The 22,877-nt window shown below is 37.7% G+C and overlaps 1 long non-coding RNA gene across 2 annotated transcripts in view; it reads right to left on the bottom strand.

The window, feature by feature from the left end:
- Positions 1-22,625, bottom strand: part of LOC121033801 (uncharacterized) — a 28,375-nt gene extending 5,750 nt beyond the window's left edge. The window contains exons 1-7 of one of the 2 annotated variants that reach the window (XR_005792125.1): positions 21,981-22,625; positions 21,020-21,240; positions 19,915-20,026; positions 18,384-18,468; positions 16,870-17,010; positions 15,478-15,578; positions 9,415-9,513 (exon numbers count right to left, since the gene is read on the bottom strand). This is a non-coding gene — a long non-coding RNA (uncharacterized LOC121033801). The remainder of the gene's footprint in view (positions 1-9,414; positions 9,514-15,477; positions 15,579-16,869; positions 17,011-18,383; positions 18,469-19,914; positions 20,027-21,019; positions 21,241-21,980) is intronic. The other variant, XR_005792126.1, reaches the window with a different exon arrangement.
- Between the last annotated feature and the right edge of the window lie 252 nt (positions 22,626-22,877).

The following is a 22,877-nucleotide window of genomic DNA, read 5'->3' as shown; positions in this document are numbered from 1 at the left end:
ACACACACACACACACACACACACACACACACACACACACACACACATTCTCATGAAGAAATTGCAATGGTATCAGTAGAAATGTAGGATTTTATTTGGACCTAGAAGGATGGACACTTGACAATGGGTTAGGGAAGGGTGGGTGTGAAAAGGAGGCCACTGATTTCAGATAGAGAGTATGGCCTGAGCATGTTCAAATTTTAGGTCCTGGGCTAAACTGCAAACAATCTTGCTGCCCCTTTCCACCTCCATCTTCCATGACCTCTCCATGGAGATAGAGGTAATCCACATGTGATTTGGGTGTTAAATCAACAGATGGTATTTATTGAGCACCTACTATGTTCCTGATATTATTATGCATATTAGGGGTATATCAGTGAAGAAAAAACAAGGGACAAAAATCCTTTCCCCACCCCTGCCCCAATCCATTTGAGACTAGAACAGTTCCCCATAAAAGTCCATACCTTAAATGCTGGAAAATATTCCAAAACATCACAGCTATGTGTGATGTCAAGTATTCCTTGACATGACCAGTGTCATAGACCACCATAACATCTACTTGAGATCCTAAAGCTTAACTTGGCTTTACTGCACCCGATGTAGTTGGGCATTAGATTGGGAATTGGCCTGTCTCTGTGCAGTAATGCTACCCCTAAGCTTCCAGCCTGTCTCACCTGTTACAATTTAGTAAGAAAAATAAATGACAGCAGATGTTATACCCAGTGACATTAGGGAGAATTGCACCCATTTAGTTCAAATCAAGCCATTCTTCACCAGCTGAAGATAAAAGAAGTTACTTTTAAAGGCTTCTGAATCAATGGGAAAATATTTGCTGAAACAGTGAACCCAAAAGAGATAACCTGACTACTCCTGGGGGAAACATTTTCTTAAATTTCCCACAATTTGATATGCTATTCTGTAAGGATAGAGTGTTATAAAAGGATATATTCTGGTTTCTATGAAGATGAGAGGAACTTCTTTATATAGTATTTCATTTTCTTGCATTTATTAGAAAAACGATATTTGGGTACATTGTATAAAAATAATTGTGAGCAGCCTTGCAATCAATGCAACTTAATGTCTAGTTGCAAAAGGAACTTACAGGATCAGGAAAAGTGAGACAATAAAATAAAACTAATCATGCAAGATTAAAAGACAAAGTCTGATGAAGTTGCCAGGCTTGGCTATGAATCTATGCGACCTTGGGAAAGTTAATTAATCTCTCTGATTAAGAGAGCAATTGTTACAATCATAGCTTCAAAAGAAGCAGCTGTGAGTTTTGGATTGTGAGACTTGTTTGCTCTTAATTGTATAATCACCCTGAACTGATACGAGCAAGCTTTTTTCAGATTCCAGGACCTCAAGTTGGCTATTCCAAAATGGAAAATTATTTTTCTCTTTCTCTCCTTTCCTCTCCTTCTTCACTTGCTTCCGGAATGCTTCTTTGCGCTTATTGTACGCTAGGCATTCCCTCGGCCAATATCCAATTGTCTTCCTACCACCCACTGTCAGGACACCCAATGACTGTGCATGACATCTCCAGTCTTCTTGCCTAACAATTACTGGTTGTAATAGACACTTGAGACAGCACGGTCAGATCCTGATGCTCTGTTTCTAACCCACTACATTTAAGAAAACTCACAATGGTGGATCTCTAGTAGAGGGGAAGTTAAATAGGTCATATATTTAACAAGCCTAGGTTATCAGTTCAACGGGACACTATCCTGTGACCTCCCCACTTTCTCTCCGATGCTCCAGGCTTTTTGAGTCAGTGTCAGTTATAGAAACTATGGAAACAATCCACAGAGAAAATTCGTATGCTGCTATGCTTATGTTCATAGTCAACTCCACGCCCTTCACATTACTTTGACGCAGAGTAGGCAAGAAAGGAAAACCTTTTAGAATTCAAGTGTTTCAGTTCCTCAGCTTTCATAGACTTCGGTTTTTGTCTCTAACTGGCTGGATAAAAAAGTGGCCCATGTCAAGTAGTCCCCAAACTTATCTTCCCCCTTGTCATACCAAGATAATATGGCAAACACTTTAGTTGCCCCCTCCACAATGCACAATTATCCGCATTTGGATACCCAACTCAATTATATTTCCTAGTCTCCCCTGTGATTAGGTATGAATAAAAAATTCATTTTTCATTGATGAAATATAAAAACAAGGAAGCAGAACTTCTGCTTAAAAGACACTAGCCCTGGACATGCTATTCCTGTTTCCTTCCCATTTGGCTGAAAATGAATATAAATGAATAGAATAACCTTGGAAATCATATGTAGAAGACGGATTTCTAGAGTTTCCAATATGTAGCCCAGTAACTAGGAGTCTTGACTGCACATGGGAATCAGATAGGACACTTCTAAAATGAACTAGTGGCTAAGCTTCAAACATAGGATTCCAATTTAATTATTTTGGCTTTGGCCCCAGGAATATTATTATTATTACTGTGCTATTATTGTTTCAGATGCCCTGGTGTTTCTAAAGTAAGAAGCCTGAAATGTCGCCCAGTGCAGTAAATGGTTACTCCCTAATTTGCCCTTCCCTGCTCCCCCTTTCCCTTGAGATGGATGCCTTCCATGCCCTTAAGCATAGGATTCAACTAATCTATGCCTACAAAGAAATAACAATTTTTTTCCTGTAGCGGCTAATTGGAATGGGGAGATTCTACAGGAGAGAACCAGAGTTCTCCATCTAATTGTTTTTTTTTTTAATGTTTATTCACTTTTGAGAGACAGAGAGAAACAGAGTGTGAGCAGGGGAGGGGCAGAGAGAGAAGGAGACACAGAATCTGAAGCAGGGTCCAGGCTCTGAGCTGTCAGCACAGAGCTGATATGGGACTCGAACCCATGAACTGTGAGATCATGACCTGAACCGGAGTAGGACACTTCACCGACTGAGCCACCCAGGAACCCCTATAGTTCTCCACTTAAAACAAATGAAACAATGAAACTTACTCTTCAGTTACCAAATTTGCCTCCCATGGGTCTCTCTGCCTTCACTCTTGCCCAGGCAGCCAAAAGGAGCCCTTAAAATGATGAATCAAATTATGTCGCTCAAAGCCCTGTAATGGCTCTCCATTTTAATCAGAAGAAAAGCTAAAGTTGTACAATGTCTTAAAAGGCCCACACACTATGGTGCCTCTGAGCCCAACACCTACTTCTCTTCCCTTTGTTCATTCTGTTCCTTATCTACTGACCCCTTTGTTGTTCCTGGTGTATGCCAAATACTTTCCACCTCAGGCCATTGCACATACTCTATTTCTATCTAGAACACTCTTACCCAAGTATCCAAGTGGCTAATTTCCTCACTTCCTTCAAGTATTTGTTCAAATGTCACCTTTTCAATAAGGTCTACTCCTCATCCTACTTAAAATCTCAATTTTACTACCCTCAGCATTTCCAAATTTTCTTTTGCTGTTCTACTTTATTCACTTGAAAATTAATACATTACTACAAACTCTATAATTAACTTATTTATGATGCTTACTCTATTGTCATCTTACCCCCATGAGAATGTAAGCTCTATGAGAATAAGGATTTTTTTTGTTTTTGTCTAATTTATTCATTTCTATATCCCAAAACCCCTAGAACAACATAGAGTAAGTACTCAAATGTTGAATGAATTAGTGAATAAACTAAAATTTCTAACTCATTCTAGAAAAGTTTTTTTATCTACTACAGAGAGATCAAAGAAATATAAATGGTTTCTATCCCCAAGGATTTCAAAGAAGTGTACACAAATTTGGTTTTTGAAGGTAAAGAAAATGGTACCAACATTATGTGATCTGTAGGCCTTCAAGTAGAAGTCTCACTCCAAAACATCTTTCTACACACACACACACACACACACACACACACACACACACACACACACATTGCCTTATTTGTTTATGTTAGCATTGGATTTCAGACTTAGGCCTTTATAGGCTGATGCTTAGAAGAGATTATAATTGAAAGGAGAGAGAAAAATGCTAGCAGGTAGAATTGAAGAGTGATCATTCTGGGAAGGCAAGAAGCAGAGTCTCAGGAGAGGGAAGAGCAACGTCTCTGAAAAATTCACTTGCTTTGCAATATTGCCTAGAAATTACCCAAATCACACAATTCTATTTTAGTCAGTGGAGGGAGGTTAGAAATCTGCTGTGGCACAATGGCTGGCACATAGTAGGGACTCAATAAATATTTATTTAATGGATGGATGAAGGAAGAGTAAGCAGCATGATTTATCATTGTCTTTTTATCATTTATTTTTCCCTACAAAATAAGGTCTACTTATTTAGATTAATATACTCACTTTTTGTTCTTTCTCTCCCCACAAAAAGGCTGGGAGGTAAAAGGATAAAACAAATGTTTCAGCATAAAAACTATGTGCGATATTTGTGCAATATCTTTCCATCTGTACCTGCTGTGCATAATTTCAGAATTCACTGCTTTCATCAAGTAAAGAAAACCCATTTGCTCTTTCATCTGTGTATCATCTCACACTAATTTTCATCAAAACCAGCCAAACCTTTATGGACTACCAGTCCCCAGGATTCCTGCAGGACTCCCCTGTCTGCCTCTGATATAAGCAGAATTAGGCTCTGAGTCTGAACTGTGAAAAATTTGAGTTGTTTTTGTAAGCTACGGTAAGCACAGTGTTTATATCTGGAAAATTGACCTATCGATTATTGATGATTGTTTTCCTAAACAGAGAATCTCATGAATTTCACATGCTTTTGACTTTTTTGGTCTTTAAAACTCTTATTCCAAATCTGACATCTTCTGTGTGCATCAAGCGGACCAATCTTAAATACAAAGAAATGCGACCTATTATTATCTCATATTCATGAGAAAATAAATGCCATTGCTCTATGCATCCTACCTCTTTTTTAGGAAGTTGTCCCTCTCCATACCAAATCCTCATTCATTTACTTATGAAGTTCTTTGTCTCAGCTGACATTGTGATCTGTTCTTAGTTAAATTTGAACACTGACTCATTATCTGTTGCCATGGATGATGAGATGACAATGCTGCTCCGGAAGTTGATGATACTCGCCTAGGTCTACATCAAAGCTGCCAATATTTATTGCTGAGAGTACTGCCTCTACAAGAGCTAAAATAGCTATGGTTTGAGCACAGAGTCTTATCACTGGAACAGCCATGATGCCGGGTCCCAAGGCCATAGAAAATTTAATAAGCCATTCATATGCCAAGGCCACATTATGTATTCTGTAACTTACCTTATTCTAAAATAATGACGTATTTCATATCAAAATGACATCAATCACTTTCCCTTATTTAAATTTCAGTGCACTGAATGCTTTGAGTTCTGTGCTTTAAAAATCTTATAGCCTCCATTTATTATGGTTTTGGCTCAAATGCCTTAGTGGCAAATGTTGTGTATATTGGGGAGAAAGGAAATCCATGAGGAAGTCAATTGGGGGTAGTCTAGTAAAGGAACAGTGTAAACTAAACTCTGCCATTTTTCTCAGCCTTCCATGACAAATCCATTGTTTGCTTGGTCTCTGTCTTCCCACAAGGTGAATTTGCTGTAAAGGGACCTTATGAATCCCTGAAAAGTTTAACTCCCTGGTGTTTTATCCTCAAGCCTCCCTAGTTACTTCTATATGTATTAACTCATGATGAGAGATAAGACACCATCATACCACTTCCATTCCACTATGTAAAAAAGGTTTCAGGTACTAAAGGTTTTACGGATAGAGTCTCAGTCAAATATGGGAATATTATATGTCAGCTTCAGTGACAAAACAAACCTTAAATATAACAATATTAGTTTTATATCTTAAACTATAATTTAACTGAAAAGAGAACAATCCTATCGGTGTCATCATCTTCAAGCAAAAGAGTACAGAGCTGAGTGTACAGTCATTGTTAAAATGAAAGAAAAGTACATAAATCAGAACACTAAGAAAGACGATTATAGATTTGGAGGAGAGAGAGAATGGAGGACCAAGCTTAAAATTATAGGAATTTCAGAGTGAAAAAAAATGGAAACAGACAAAATAATGAATGACATAATAGAAGAAAACTTTCCTGAGCTAAAGAAATTCTTCATTCTATAGATTAAAAAGGATCAATAAGTTTGTAACAAATGATTTAATCAGGTATGCTTTTGTAAAAGTACACATGCCTAAATTCAATCCCTGAAGATTCTGATTGATTGATAACTGTATTTTTTAAATGCTTCACAAGTGATTCTGATACATATCCTTAGTTTCACAATGATTCTTCTAAACATACTTGTTATAGAAAAGAATAAGTATAATCTAGTTTTGTTTTTTTTTTAAATTGAAAGAAGTAGAAGGGGAAAAGGAGGAAGAAGAAAGGAAAGAAAGAAGAGAAAGATAGTTGATGTTTTAAAATCAGGAAGAGAGTAAGTAAGAATGGTTTAAATGAGTTAAATCCTTGCCTATTTTAAATTTATTATTATTATTACTTTTTTTTATTTTGATAGAGAGAAAGCAAGGGAGGGACAGAAAGAGACGCTCAGGCAGGCTCAGCACTGTCAGTTCAGAGCCTGACACGGGGCTGGATCTCATGAACTGTGAGATCATGATCTGAGCCAAAATCAAGAGTTAGATGTTTAACCAACTGAGCCACCCAGGTGCCCCAATTCTTACCTATTTTAATATGAGGTTCACATATATTGTAAAAAATTAATAAATCAATAAATAGTAATATCACATCACCTGGAGAAAAAAAGTTAATCACTGAAAAACAGTTACAATTGTTACAAGTGGTTTCCTCTATAGGTTAAGTCTTTTGGTGCGAAGGACAGGCAAATATTATAAGACTGTACATAACACTTTTATTATTCCCATGCACTAGTTTCAAATAAAATGCTAAAAAATGAAAAAGTGATATAATTTTATTTATAATAATTACTAACACTTATTGAACATTTATTCTTTCCATGTTACAACCATACTAAACACTTTAACTGTATTACCTATTTAAACATTGAAAAAATCCCTACATAGTAGGTAAAATTATACCTATTTTCCATAGGAATAAACTGTGGCTTAATGAAGTTAAGTAACTTGTCTAAGGTCATAGAACTAAAAATTTCTTCTAGAATTAACATAAATATCAATGCTTATGATAATTGTACATAATAATTAGGAACCTCTTTCATATCAACATGTTTATCATATTTTAGTAGTATTTTGAGAAAATAAACTTTTACTTCAATTTTACACTTTCAGAAATATGCTGAAATTTGCTAATATGCTAACTGCTAGTTTTCATTTTGTCCAGATTATGTTAATTTTCTTAACAAACGTAACACAGTAATGAACACATTATAGAAGGTGTCACTTTCACATTTCTCCAGAGAGTCTCAAGGTTGCAACATCATTATTGAGAGACTGTCAAATATCAAAAAACAGCTTTCCTTTGGAAAAACAAAACTCAAGTGACTTTGCCTTCTTGTTTTTTTTTTTTAGCTTAGTTTCTCACCTCTTCTTCACTGTTTTTCTTCTGCATTCCTGATCTTCAAAGAAAATTATTAATCTCTGACATTCAGTATGAAGAAATATATAAAGCTGATTCTTCCAGAGAACCAAAATATTACACCAAAAATAACATAAAATGAGTCAAACTGTGGAGTGAATGTCTGTCCAAACATTCCTCTAGGACAGGGATTGGCAAACTCTGACCCACTGGCCAAATGCAGCCCAGTGCCTGGTTTTGTTTTTGTACATCTTGCCAGCTGTAATTGGTTTTCATAATTTAAATTGGTTGGGGAAAAAAAATTGAAGAATAATATTTTGTAACATGTGAAAATTATGTGAAATTTACATTTCAGTGCCTATAAATAAAGTTTTATTGGAGCAGGGTCTCACTCCTTCATATATATATTATCTATGACTGCCTTTATGCTACAACAACAAAGTTATATTTGCCGAACAGACTAGATGCCTCTGAGAGCCTATAATACTTACTATCTGGACCTTTGCAGAAAAAAAAAATTACCATATTCTGCTCTCGGACAATGAAAACTTTCTAAGTGTCAGTACTAGCTATTATTAATGGAGAATAAACACTCTCCAGTTTTAGAGGTCTTAATAACATCATCACCGCTTTCAGGCAAATAACAAACCAAAAGTTACAATGCAGATGTAACCTACTCAGGCATTTACATGAATTCACACAAACTATTAAGAAGACAAATGTAGTGAGCAAAAAGTTCATTTTTATTTTGTGATATTTAGATATACACTGGATACACCTCAAGTTTGTTGGAGACATTATCTCCCATAGTTCCATTATTTTCAATAAAAAGACAATTGCTTCTGTAGGAAGAAAGCATATCCTGCTACAGCTGTATCAACAGAATATTCTTTTCTTTTGGAATGCAGCTGACATTGCATGTCAAGTTTGACATACTTGGCCAATGATGCAAAATATGACCTTCAATGCCCATGAGCATAAGTTTGGAAGACTTCCCCTGAATGAGTTTTATTTTTTTTTTAATTTTTTAAAATTTTTTTTGGAGGAAGGGGGCTGGAGGATAGAACTATGGGTCCTTATTTTTTTATTTTATAATTTATATGCTTTATTTAATTCACAATTCTATAAAGTATTTGATTAAAGTATTCAATCTTCTACAACATTTTTCTTATGTAGAGATTTTAAACGCTATATTTAAACACTAAATATAGATTTTTAACACTATAGATTTGGAGTTTTTTTTTTTTTAATTTTTTTTTCAACGTTTTATTTATTTTTGGGACAGAGAGAGACAGAGCATGAACGGGGGAGGGGCAGAGAGAGAGGGAGACACAGAATCGGAAACAGGCTCCAGGCTCTGAGCCATCAGCCCAGAGCCTGACGCGGGGCTGGAACTCACGGACCGCGAGATCATGACCTGGCTGAAGTCGGACGCTTAACCGACTGCGCCACCCAGGCGCCCCTAGATTTGGAGTTTAAACTAAGTACTAATCACTGACCATGGGCAATGTCAGGGGAGATTTCTAAGAATTGTTTGCTATTGAATTCAGAATATTCCTCTAGCAACCATCTATTCAAATAAACACTGTTTTGATTTTTAGCATTCATAAATTCTCTTAGTGAACAATAAACAAGAACAGCAATAACAACAACAATACTATTTCCATGTTTCAAATGTGTTCTTAAATGGTTCCACCTAAATCTCCCAAACTCCAGGTCTGGAAATACTTACCGATAATAAAATAACTTTCAGTTGGTTAATCTAATATTCTTGGTCTATACTAGCATTAAAAAAACCATAATTTAACTGAGTAAACTTGAAAGTCAAATTGGCATTATTCAACAATTCATGAATTGGGGAGCATCCCATCTAGCAAATTGAGAGGAGATCCAAAAAGCTGTACAAAATGGAAGAATTTAATAAACAGAAGGGGGCAGGGGCAAAGAAAGAGAGGCTTACCTCATCTTCTGGGGGGCGGGACAGGAGGGATCTGTCAGGCAGGTTTCCTTACTATTGCTGACCAGGAAATTTCGGATTGACTGGGTTAAGATACGATTACTGGGAAAAAATAAAACTGCAATTAGGTTAGGTACCAAGTCTTGGTTTGCTGAGGGCATTTAGCACAGCTGACTCCGTTTTGGACCTGTTTCTTTTTTAAACACCAGCAAACCCATCTTAATTGTCATTTTAAGTCGTTACAATAAAAGCCTACTGAATGTTGAAGACTTATCTATCATAGTTATATTATAAAGTTATATATAGTTAGCCTATAGTACATTGACAAGCAGATAAGCTACATTGTCTGACTTCTAGAAGAACTAAACACAATTTATATGCATATGAAATTGGAGGCTGATATGCACCTGTCTAGATAAATAGACACTTGCTTTATAGTCACTGTGAAGAGGTACTGAGACGAAGGCATTCAGAAAGTCCCATTCTCTGTGTGAGCATTAACAAACTGAAGAGCAAATATAACTTTATCCATTGTCCCCAAAAGAACAATGACATCACTAAATTATTACTGTAGGAATTAAAATATTTTCCTAGAAGATCTAAATCGCAGGATGGTGAATGAAACACATTTTACACAGTCTTTCACTTCTTTGACCTATTGAAAGTGTCCAATGTTGTTTATGCTTACCCTGAAAGTCAAGAGTGCCTTGTGAGGTATTAAATAAATCCTTTCTTTCTTGAAATGATGTAGTTTTACATGTAAGTATACTTTTGAGAAAAAAGGTGAGTAATGTTCCTTCAAGTGACACTGGACTTCCCACCAAATCCTGCTCACCATAGAGGGACTCTAAACAGGTGATTTCTGGGGCGCCTGGGTGGCTCGGTCGGTTGAGCGTCCGACTTCGGCTCAGGTCATGATCTCACGGTCCGTGAGTTCAAGCCCCGCGTCGGGCTCTGGGCTGATGGCTCAGAGCCTGGAGCCTGCTTCCGATTCTGTGTCTCCCTCTCTCTCTGCCCCTCCCCTGTTCATGCTCTGTTTCTCTCTGTCTCAAAAATAAATAAACGTTAAAAAAAATTTAAAAAAAAAACAGGTGACTTCTGCCTAGACTTCCCCTTCCGCTCTACAGGGGACATCACTAAGATGCACCAGGTTCTACCTGCCATCCATTTCTTCTTTTGTTTTTGTCACAAACAGTTGGCCAAAACAGGTTGTTCGTTAGAAGAAACACCTCCAAGTTGTTGCCACCTTCCATAGATTATCTAAAGACATTATTTGTGGGTTTCTCTTTTTAAAAAATTAAAGAATAAATGCCTAGAATCTAAAACAGTCTTCGCAACGCTCGATTCTTTCCAGTCTCTCTGAATGAGATGCTATTGCAAATGTAAGTTCCGATAATTCATCACCTTAAATCATTGGTCTGAAAGAGCAGGGCAAGACTATTAGAAGTGTTTTCAACATATTGCACTAAAAAAAGTGTCAGTATCTCTCCTTTCTCTGACTTCAAGAGAATCACACGGATGGGACATTGGAAGTAGTGGTTTTGGGTGCATATGGCAAACCTCCCATCTCCAAGTTTATGATGAATGTCAGTGAAGTTTGTGGCTGGATAACAGTAGTCCTACATCAAGGAGATTTATGGGGAGGATGCATTTAGTATTATTCATGAGCCACTTAACAAGCTTCAGCCAAGGATACAATATAGCCTTTGTTTATAGTCCCAGGAGGTCTTTAGAAGGCCTTTGAAAATTGAAGAGATTTTTTGATAAATGGCAGAGGATCTTGAGGTGGGCCTGAAAGCTAGAAGTGTATTTTCCTGTTAACTTGAAGAGTCCTACATTTCATCCTAACTTCCCTGTTTCCTCAATAAAAAATTATCAGATATTCTGCTGGTATTTTATTTTGCTATTGTTCTGCTACATTAAATAACCAAGAGGGACACATTTTGTAGAAAAATGTTCATTTCACTCTCTATTACAGGAAGTTGGAGCATCTTAACAGGCTATCCAGACTATTTGAACAGAAATGAAGCAACATACGTTTGAAACTGTCTTTTATATTATATTCTTTATGTTTATGACCCACATTCTTCTCAATGAATCATTATTTATGGCAACTTATGTGTATAATAGTTTCGACTTAACCAAGAACTTCAGTTCTGCAGCTAACTGAAAGAGCTGGGAATCAGACAATTGCACTGGTGTGGCGGGGTTGAATTAAATTAGGAAATCAATTCCACCAGTCTTATTAGTGTGAGAAAGAGTAGATGCCTGATAGAACTGTTAACTAAGGGCTGTAGTTGACATATTTAGACAGGAATTGTTAAAATATTTTGGAAAATCACTGGCTTTCTGAGCAATTTACAACCAAAAAAAAAAATGTGACCATGTTAATAAGCAGGAAATCAAAGTACTTTTATTTTAATGAAAACAGAGAACATGACAAGGATTTCACCTTACTTGATTCTTAAAAGTGCTTCAGAAGCATGTTTATTCAATCCATTTTATGGCCACTTTGCATAAGGTCTTGGATTGGAATGTGCCTGAGTCTACAGTTTGAGCTTTAAAAAATAACCATACTGTTGAAGAGGGAAGCCTCATCGGAACGGTGTGGCTTATAGGTTTTATTTTATATCTGATGCTTTTTATGCAGAAAGCTTTATGCTACATAAACTGCTTCACTCTCAAGCCCATTCTTCCCTCCAATTTCAATTATGGAGCCACTCAAACCGCAAGAGGTAGGGCCTCAGACTTCCTGTCCCCTACAGTGTCTAATATCACTCCAGCGTGGAAGCAACTCGCAGAATCATCTGGCTTAAGTCCATTATTTATTAGATGCAGACACAGACAAGTTACTTACAAAACATCACACCATTTGTGAGGTGCAGGAAACTTCTTTATAAGAATTTCTTTTTTAATGTTCGTTTATTTTTTTTAAGAAAGAGTGAGAGTGTGCAAGCGTCAGGGGAAAGGGAAGAGCAGAGACAGAGGGAGAGAGAGAGAATCCCAAGCAGCTCCATGCTCAGTGAGGAGCCTGACACAGGGCTCGATCCCACAACTGTGAGATCATAACCTGAGCCAAAATCAAGTCCCATGCACAACTGACTGAGCCACCCAAGAACCTGTGAGGGTTTCTTAATCTATCTCTTATCAAATCCCAGAGATGTTTGAGGATGGTTTAAATGCCCTGTGAGACAGTCAGCAAAACTACTAAATCAATGTGCCTGGAGAGAACACATTTTTAAGAAGACATATCTCGGGGCGCCTGGGTGGCTCAGTCGGTTAAGCGGCCGACTTCGGCTCAGGTCATGATCTCGCGGTCCGTGAGTTCAAGCCTCGCGTCAGGCTCTGTGCTGACAGCTCAGAGCCTGGAGCCTGCTTCCGATTCTGTGTCTCCCTCTCTCTCTGCCCCTCCCCTGTTCATGCTCTGTCTCTCTCTGTCTCAAAAATAAATAAACGTTTAAAAAAATTAAAAAAAAAAGACATATCTCATAACTGCTTGGACTTTAAACCAAGTTTAAAATATAGCAATATTGAAGCATCGAAATTTAAATATAGTGTGGCTGTTGAAAAAAAAATGTGAAGCCGTCATAAACAATCTACTGGCTAGATACTGAAAAATACACCACTTTAAATAATTCAACACACACAAAAGACATGCTAAAATAATTTGAAGGTTAACACATAAAAGCAGGGACAGAGAGAGGAGGGAAAAAGAAGGCTCACTCAAAAATTCTATTAATCCTCACTAATGTTCTGTTTGGCCTCCCCTAGGCACTAATTCTTCGGGAGAATGCCAAAATGCTAGATGATATTACCTTGAGTTTCCTGAGCAGAGAGCTCCTTTTAATAGTATGATACAGCAATGTTTATGTTATAAAGGCTAGCAAGTAAACAGGGGATAATGTTTGTAAAGTGGAAAGTCAATCTGGAGTTCATGAAAGGTATTTTGTTTACACCTCAAATAAGCTCGGTAGCCGGCCAAATAATTATCATGGCCTTCCTTCATTGTTGACATCAATTGCCATTAATACATGCAATGAGGAATTTTGCTGGGGCCAGCATTTTAAAATTGAAGACCATCTCTAGGAACATACTTGTTTATTAACTCCTGTGGCCAGTGGCACCAGCCCTAGCGTGGGCAGTGAAAATGGTGCATTTCTTTACTTTAGCTGCTGGCATTTTTTAACATCCCGCTAATTCAAATCTTCAGACTAATAATCTATATTGGGCAAGGCAAGCGTGCTTTAAAGCAAGGGTGCTGACAGTTTGCAGATAAAGGGAGCAAATGTCTTTTAAAAATCGCTACAGGTGCTTATCTTGTTCTGTCAAGGCAGTGATTAGAACACGCAAATATGATCGGGTTCACTGATCAAGGTGATGTGAGTGACTGCCAACAGAAGCCCCGACATAAAGATCCGGGCCTGGTATTATGTCTTTTCAAAGTTAAACTTATCCATATAATCATTTCTTTGGCTGAAATAGAGATCATCTCTAGAGGTGACAAGCAGTTGGCCCTCTCTCTCTGCAAAATTTTATCTCCTTGTTAATAAGAAGTGATTCCATGCCCAAATGTAAAGTTTGTATTGGAAGTAAAATTCTTTTTTCCTTCTGTAAACGTCACAGAGAATCAGTTTCAAGATCTTGAAAATGTTGTAGGTTTTCATATTGAAATTCACATAGAAACATAGTGGGACGTATATGTTCCTGATGTGAGTTCCCACTTATCATCCCTCCCCTCTTTCCAGAAGGACCTATCAGCTTGGAAAGTTGTGCTCCGACTTTGGGTTCAGGCTGCAGACAGGTCAGAGTGAATTCCAGGCGGAAGCAAATGGAAAGTGGAGAAATGGAAGCAAAGATGAGAGAGCAGAGCAAAATCTGTCTGAGACACAATCAACTCTCGTCAGATGATTAAACTTCTAACCATTGCAATCCATTCCCCTTTATTCTTTCCTTCGTTCACTACTCGTTTAAGAGCTCGGGGGGCGCCTGGGTGGCTCAGTCGGTTAAGCGTCCGACTTCGGTTCAGGTCACGATCTCACAGTCCGTGAGTTCGAGCCCCGTGTCGGGCTCTGTGCTGACTGCTCAGAGCCTGGAGCCTGTGTCAGATTCTGTGTCTCCCTCTCTCTCTGACCCTCCCCCATTCATGCTCTGTCTCTCTCTGTCTCAAAAATAAATACACGTTAAAAAATATTTAAAAAAAAAATAAAAAATAAAAAATAAAAAAAGAGCTCGGACTACTGAACACTGAAACGGGTAACCCAGGAGTTTTTTTAAAAGAAAAAGAAACCTGGGCCCCTGCCTCCAAGGAGGTTATGTGGGAGACACCTGCATGCAAGTGGCCCTAGTAATAATTTAATGCCTACCGTGTTCCATGCTTCACATAAATTAACACTTTAACTCTCTTATCAAGCTTGCAATGTAGATACTATTTTGATCTCCATTTTACATTTGAAGAAACGGGGCCTAGCGAGGTTAAATAATTTGAGCACACACAGCTGGTAAACGAGAAAGCCAAATTTCAGACCTGGAGGCACGAGGTCAGGTTCTTACCCCTCAAACCACCCTGCCACTTAACCTACGAGGGACAGACAAGAGAGTAAGAGACACAGGTGGGGGTGCAGGAGGGGGTGCTGGAGGAAGAGGTGTGAGGAGCATGTAGACGGATATGATCAAAGAATCATTTCGGAGGAAAAGAAGGACAGGGGTTGGAACTTTATATTTGACTGACAGTTCCTGGAAAGAAGCAAAGAGGCCTTGTAACGGTTTTGAAAAAAAGATTTTCATTTCCCTCTGCTTGTATGTATGTATTGTGTTAACCTTCCCCTTGGTATCAGTTTTTCAGCAACCTGAAATTTGCAGTGAATCTCTCAACAAAAAGGCTATTCTGTAATCATAATTTAGTTTATCTGGAAAGTGTGACTGCACTTCTCAAAACACAGACATGACTTCTCAACAGCCATGGTTATTTTGGAGGTTAAACACCTGGATAAAACAGGAAATAGCTGCCTTGTTCCTAGTTATCTAAATTTAAATTTAATGAAATCTAATGAAAAGACGTGTTTTTACCCTTTTTCTCTTGTTTCTCTGCAGTTTGGCCCAAATCGCCTCAATAGTCTCCCAGTTGTGATTTACACTTCAGCGGTTAGGAAAGCTGAACACCGTTGGCTCTGAAAAACGAGTAAGCACAGAAAATGGGAGGAAAGGTTTTGCATTTGGTCAAAAGTATATTCCTATAAAATTCTATGCAGACAAAGTAAAGGGATGTTATTTGATAGAATGTGCTATTTGAAGCAACAACTTTTGGTTGGAGGCATTTTACACTCATGGTCATAGACAAATATTGCCTCTCCTTTCCTTCCTTCTTTCACAACAAATGTGTATGTTAACTAGAAGCCGACTGTTTCAGGAGATGCTATATTGAATTGTAGGATAGTAAGAAAGTCGTGCAGCTGATATACTGTGAGGGGAGCAGCTTAACAGCAGCTTTAACTGATAATTCCTAGTTTTCTGCAGGCTCATTAGTGTGAACAGTGCGGAATTGGTGAAACACTGTCCTAATCAGTACAGTTGTAGGTTAGGCATTAGACGTTAGGGTTTCCAGAAATTGGACCCCTGATAGCTCTTAGAACTAGAGCCCATGTCTTATTTCACTGTCCCAAACCACTGGAAAAAATAATAGCCACAGCATGTTTAATTTCACTGTCTTGTAAGTATTTGGGGGGAAAAATCTTTTAAAATCACTTTTGGATTTTCATTAATATCTCTTATAATCTCTTGAGAAATTTCTAGCAAAGCAGCCAGCGTGTATGTGATAATCACAAGGTGTGGATTATAACGGAGTATACTTTTGTGTGCTTTTTATTCAGGTGCCTACCATGTCACAAGGATAGTATTCATAATTTGTGTTCTCCCTTCTCAGATTTTCGTAAAAATTGCCTTATACGTCTACGTTTTATTTGCCGGAACACGATTATAATTTTCCACTATTTGTGGACTAAATGGAGTTTCGGAATTCAACCCAGTGGTCACCTAATACTTCAAATAATGAAAATAACATGAAAAACAACCAAGTATTCTGCAACGACATGAAGTGTGAAAGTTTAAGTATTCTGGTGACAGCCTGTAACAAGAATGGAAAGTGGCATACCATTAATCAAGTTACTTGATATGTTGTAAAAAGGTAGAATTGGTGGAAAACACAGATATTTCCACGATATTCTCAAGACAGTAATGTCTGCAGGTATTCTTGTGGAGCCTTCGTGCTGAGGACCCTTTTGTCCAAAGCATTTTAAGAAGGTCTCCTGTGAGCCCTTTTCATTAATCACCGGCATAGTCCACACAGGAGTTTGCCAAAACGGCTGGAGGAGAGTCTTGTGTTGAGAGACCTTCAGAAACAGATGACAAGAGCACCCCAGCCCCGAGACGGGGTCATGTAGAGTGGAAATATGAGCTCCTCACCCTTGACCCCGTTGCCTCTTTATTTTGATTCCTTGAACAATGCACGGTTGGCAGGCACAAGCGGTGGCCGGTCCTTCTTTCTTTTGTTAGGCTTGGGAAAAACTCAGGGCAGCTCACTGTGACTCCCACCTAAGGGCTTGCCTGGTTTTTAATTAGAAAGAATTACAACTCACACCATATTTTTTCAAATCATGGTTTTTGAAATGACCCAAGCAATAACACATTTTTCAAATTTCCACAGTCACATGAACTTGTTACACAGCACCATTTATTTTATGAATGAGAATTTTTCGGTGGATCTGCTCGCGTATTTAAACTGTAGCTGTTGTGTGTCTCGGAGTTAATGTCTTTTCGAAGTGGTTCCACAAATGCTAGTGGACCCAGATCATAGGAGGACATTAAGAAAAAGGACTGCAACTCTAGAAGAACAAGATTAACATTATCTATATATATATATATATATATATATATGTCTTGGAGAAATAACAGCAACAAAAGTTATAGCAATTTCTCATACAACTACCCATTCAAGTATGACCCCGTAGCAAAAATTATAAGTACAGCTCTTTCTAAAAACACAGCTTAACCTAATTTACTACTAAAATAATCTGATCCCCTTTATAGTTGATGATTCTGAGATTCTAAAAGCTTGTGTATGTGTTGCCCCAATCAAGTGAGTTGCCATGGGCTTTTGTCCAAGGAAAATAAAAAAATGTAGCATACAAAGAAACTGTGGAGTAAATGTCACATGGCTTTGGTCCCAACAACTCAAAGAAGAATAAGCAGAGAGTTAATACAACTAACATTCTGGTACATAATACCAGAAAAAAAAAGAAGATCCTGCTTTTCTATTTTTCCTAGAGAAATATTTGTCCCTGACTTCCCTTTCTTTTTTTGTTTTTTGTTTTTTTCAGTTTTCCCCTACCACTTCTTCCTGTTCCCACACAAACAGAAATATTGAACTCACTGTTACCATTTTCAGTGAGAGCTGTTTCACTGGTTAGTATTTACATCCCATAATCTGCCTAAACTTTCGAAAAGTTCCTCGGGGTTATTATGGAGCTGGTGCTAGCAAATCTATGTCACATGCGGCCAAAGTAGTTCCATTTGTTCGATTGCAGCTCAGATTCAAGCACAAGCACCAAGGTTGATTATTTTCATTATGGGTTTGAAATTTTAACAATTCCCTTAGCATTTAATGAGACTTTAAAGTAGACTTCACACTTAGTGTTGTTTGTTTGTTTGTTTTTAAATTTTTTTTTTCAACGTTTATTTATTTTTGGGGCAGAGAGAGACAGAGCATGAACGGGGGAGGGGCAGAGAGAGAGGGAGACACGGAATCGGAAACCGGCTCCAGGCTCTGAGCCATCAGCCCAGAGCCCGACGCGGGGCTCGAACTCAGGGACCGCGAGATCGTGACCTGGCTGAAGTCGGACGCTCAACCGACTGCGCCACCCAGGCGCCCCCTAGTGTTGTTTGTTTTTTAGGCTACTCCATAAATGCTGCATCATCACCTCCTCAATTAGGTATGTGGCCAAAAAATAAATTAAATGGGATACTTTTCTTCTCTTTGGAACGCATGATTCCTGTCCTGGCACCCTGGAAAAGTGGAAGAATGCATTATGCAATTATTCGTTCATTTAAAAAACACTATGTCTATCAAAATACTTTGTGCCGTGTTATTTTTCATCTCAACTACCTACTGAAAAAATGGAAAGAAGCAGGTCTGGGGACAAAGATTATGGCATGTAAGGTGAAACATCCAAATGTCAAACTTTGGAAGGCAGTTAGAAGTGTGGGCCTGAAACCAGAGCTGATATCAGGAGAATGGACACGTTCACAGGGGAGATATTTTAGAGACAATAGAAAAGATGCTAGGACATATGACTTCCATAAACATCCTTATGTTTTTTCACAGTAGTAAAGATAAATTATTGTTTTTTTTCCAGATTTGAAAGCATACTGCAGCGCCTTTAATTTAAAGCAAAATAAGTCAGTCAGAAAGATCTCATACGATTTCATTCATATGTGGAATTTGAGAAACTTAACAGATGAGCATAGGGGAAGGGAAAGAAAAAATAAGATAAAAACAGAGAGGGAGGCAAACCCAAAGATACTCTTAAATCCAGAGAACAAACTGATGGCTCCAGGTGGGGGTGGGTTAAATGATGGGCACTGTTAATGTAAACGATGAATCACTGGGTTCTACTCCCGAAGCCAAGTCTACACTGCATATTAACTAACTTGAATATCAATTAAGAAATTTAAAAAATTAGGGGCGCCTGGGTGGCTCAGTCGGTTGGGTGTCCGACTTCGGCTCACGGTCCGTGAGTTCGAGCCCCGCATCGGGCTCTGGGCTGACATCTCAGAGCCTAGAGCCTGTTTCGGATTCTATGTCTCCCTCTGTCTCTGACCCTCCCCTGCTCATGCTCTGTCTCTCTCTGTCTCAAAAGTAAATAAATGTTAAAAAAAAGTTTTTAAAAAGAAATTTAAAAAATTTTTAAAAATAAAACATATTCTCTATATTAATATACTACTCTCTTTATCATAACCTAAGGGATTTCATAAACTGACATTTCCTAAGAAAACCTAAAAAATATCATGACACCGTGCCGATTTTTAAAAAGATTCATTTTCCAGTTAATTAAGCAGAGTTCAACATTGCCTCCTATCCTCTCTGTGCTTTTCATTGCGGCTTCTATTTTTCATGAGAACTCTCCCTTTTCAATTATTATTTCCTTTCCATTTGTCTTCAGCTTGGCCCCCTCTCTCTCACATGCCAAGGGTGGGTCCCCATCCCTATTTAAAAATGCTTACACCTCTCCAATTTACAATCAAACAAACAAAAACCACAATTCCGTCCCTCATTCCACCTCTTACCGTATTCCTTTTAACAGCTAAACTTCTAGAGTTTGGTGTATTTCCACACACCACTTCATTTGCACCCATGACAAGCAGCCTTCTATGTCTACAAACCCATGGAAATTAGCATCACTAGCAACTCCCCGCTGGCTAAATCTAACCTAAATCCCCAACCTCACTCACCTCTGTAGCATATGACACTACGGACGATTTCTTCTTCCCCAGACTCCTCTGACAGCACACTGGTCTGAGCCTCCTTCCCATCCTTTTAAAAACTGTGTGTCTTGAAATTGTTCTGAACAAACCAAAGTTGCAAGAATTATGTAAATAATTCCCTTTACCCAGAATCACCTGTTTGTAATATGTCGTTTCTTTTGTCCTGTCTCTTCTTCTCAATAGATGATAGGTAGATAATATATACCAAGTTTTTTCCTGAATGTTTTCAGCCAAAGTTACATACTTCCCATTACCCCATGTCACTTCTATACGTATTTCCTAAGAACAAAAATATTCTTGTACATCTCCACAGTACAATGATCAAATTCAGGAACTAAGTATTGGTATAAAACTGTTACCAAATACAGTCCATTTTCTTAATGAAGTTTATGGCTTCTTTCTTTGTACAGACTTTTGTGAAGAATTGCACAATGCATTTGCATAACTCTGGTAGACTATTTAATATGGACAAGTTCCTCAATCTTTCTTTGATTTTTTTAAGCCATTGACGTTTTTTAAGAACATAAACGAATTGTTTTATAAAATGCTTTTTACCTTGTGAGAGTTCTCTCGTTTTCTCCATATTCAATTCAACTTTAAACATTTTGGGCTGGATGAGGAATGTTATCTGCTTTTCAGAATATCAGATCTGGTGGACCATAATGTCCATTTGCTCCTTACTAGTGATATTAATTTGGATCAATTGGTTAAAGCTTATCTCCACTGTATGCTTATTATTTCTCTCTTTGTAGTAACAGTTGAGTGTCATTATTCAAAATAGTTATGTGTTACAGACTTTCTGTGAACACTGACTTAGCAAGTACTGAACATTGCTTCCAAAGGAAATACAGGGTTAAGTGTCTGAGAGCCTCTAATCATAACATTTTCATCAACCAATCAATCCATGACTTTGTTTTATGAGTATTTCCATTTGTTTATTCAAAGACACTTTACTCAATATATGTTGTCAACTCATTAACATTAATTGAACACGTGGACAACATTGTAATTCATGCCTGAAGAAACTTATCTAACAGTGTTTTCTCCACGAGTCACATTATAATGTTCTCACCCTTAAGACTTTCACTTTGGAGACAAGGTAAACAGCAAAATAACCAGCTCACTTGGTTAAGCATCCAACTCTTGATTTCAGCTCGGGTCGTGACCCCACAGTTTGCTGGTTCGAGCCCCAGTTTGCGGGTTCTGTGCTGACAGTGCACGAAGTCTACTTGGAATTCTCATCCTCCTCTCTCTCTTGCCTCTCCCCCTGCTTGCGTGTGTGCTTTCTTTCTCCTTTCACAAGATAAATAAACTTTAAAAAAAGTTTTAAAAACAGCAAAACAACCAATAAAAAGCACAAAAATACAAAAACTTGACAATAAATATACCTTGAAAAAGACTCTTGTTTACAGAACGACAGCTGAAATAAGAAGGCAGAGTATTGCCCTGTTCAACCTCAGACGAGAATGTGCACATTGGGGACTTCAGACTTTTTACCCTTTGGTGCATATCCATGAATGACTGAGAAAATGCTGTGAGTGTTGAACTTGGGGTTACCTCCTTTTAAGGAGCAGGTGAATTCACAAATGTGGAATTTGTGAATAAGGAAGATGAACTGTAATAGTAGTTTGTGAGGAGATACTTGATATTATGTAAATAGACTGAACCTCATTTAACCTCTACACTCACCCTTGATTCTTTCTTCAATCAGTTTTTACAGTTATGGTTGCACAGTAGTGATTCCATCATTCTTTCTATATTTATTAATCAGCACCTCGCTGTTAAGGAACAAGTTTCCCTTCTCCTCTATCTATCTATCTATCTATCTATCTATCTATCTATCTTCTATTATTGTCAGTAGAAACTCGTGGAATCAACTTTTATTTAATGAATTCTAGTATATTACTATTGTCTGGGTTTATGGGAGTCCCTTCATGTTGGCTCCTGGATCCTTATGGCATTTCTACACCATCTTTTCAGTACCTATCTCCAATACCACCAATATTTCAAGCTTATCTTGAATCTTTCCTTACCTCCTTTGTCTTAGAAGTAGCCATCTTCTCAAGCACTGTGGCTTATTTCAGTGGGGAGTGTTCAGTGGAGAATGCTTCTTCCTGTCTTCCTCCCCTTGATGCCCTTTCACAGTCTCTTTCTGAAGTAGTCTTCTTCTGCCACCCCTTACATGCAGGGGTCTTTACGTTTCTGTTTTAGGCCTCTTCTCTTTGTACCTAAATAACTGCATCACATCCATCGCTGCATTTCTCTCTTGGGCATAGGAGCTGCCAACCCGACTTCAAAGATACTTGAGTGTCACAGATACTCAATCGATGAACACTTTTATGACCATGGGATAGGGATTAAGTCATCCCAAATTGTGTTTTACTCTGTGAATATGCTACTTTTGATGGATATTCTCTAGCCTTCAGTATATCTCGCTATATGTAATAATTCATCATGTCAGAATGGGTTCCTATTGTGGCCCCTTTCTTAGTTTTAGAATTATGTTTCCTAGAAAATTTGAACAAATCAACAAGTACGATTGTAAGATAACATACAGGACACCAAATTAAATTCAAATTTTGGGTAAACAATCAGGAAACATGGGAAACTATGTCCCAAATGAGCTTTAAAATTCCATGATTTATCTGAAATTCAAATTTAACTGGGTGTCCTATATTTCTATTGCTAAATCTGATTAGCCTAGTCAATAGATTATAAATATTTAATAGAATATAACATACGAAGTTATGTAAGTCACTCTCATATTATCTCAAAGTAAAAAGTAAAATTGTGTTGAAAACTTATCAACTGGTACTATAGAAAAGGATGAGAAAAAAAAAGAAGATACAATTTTCCTGACAGGAGCCTCTGAATTACAATTTAATTTAAATTTAAAAGGTTTTTAAACATATATACAAATAAATTCAAGC

Source organism: Herpailurus yagouaroundi, unplaced genomic scaffold (genome assembly GCF_014898765.1).
Source record: "Herpailurus yagouaroundi ecotype Mexico unplaced genomic scaffold, PumYag 159, whole genome shotgun sequence".
In the NCBI taxonomy this organism is placed as follows: domain Eukaryota; kingdom Metazoa; phylum Chordata; class Mammalia; order Carnivora; family Felidae; genus Herpailurus; species Herpailurus yagouaroundi.
Note: the sequence above shows the minus strand (reverse complement) of the source record. Positions and strands in the feature narration are given on the sequence as shown.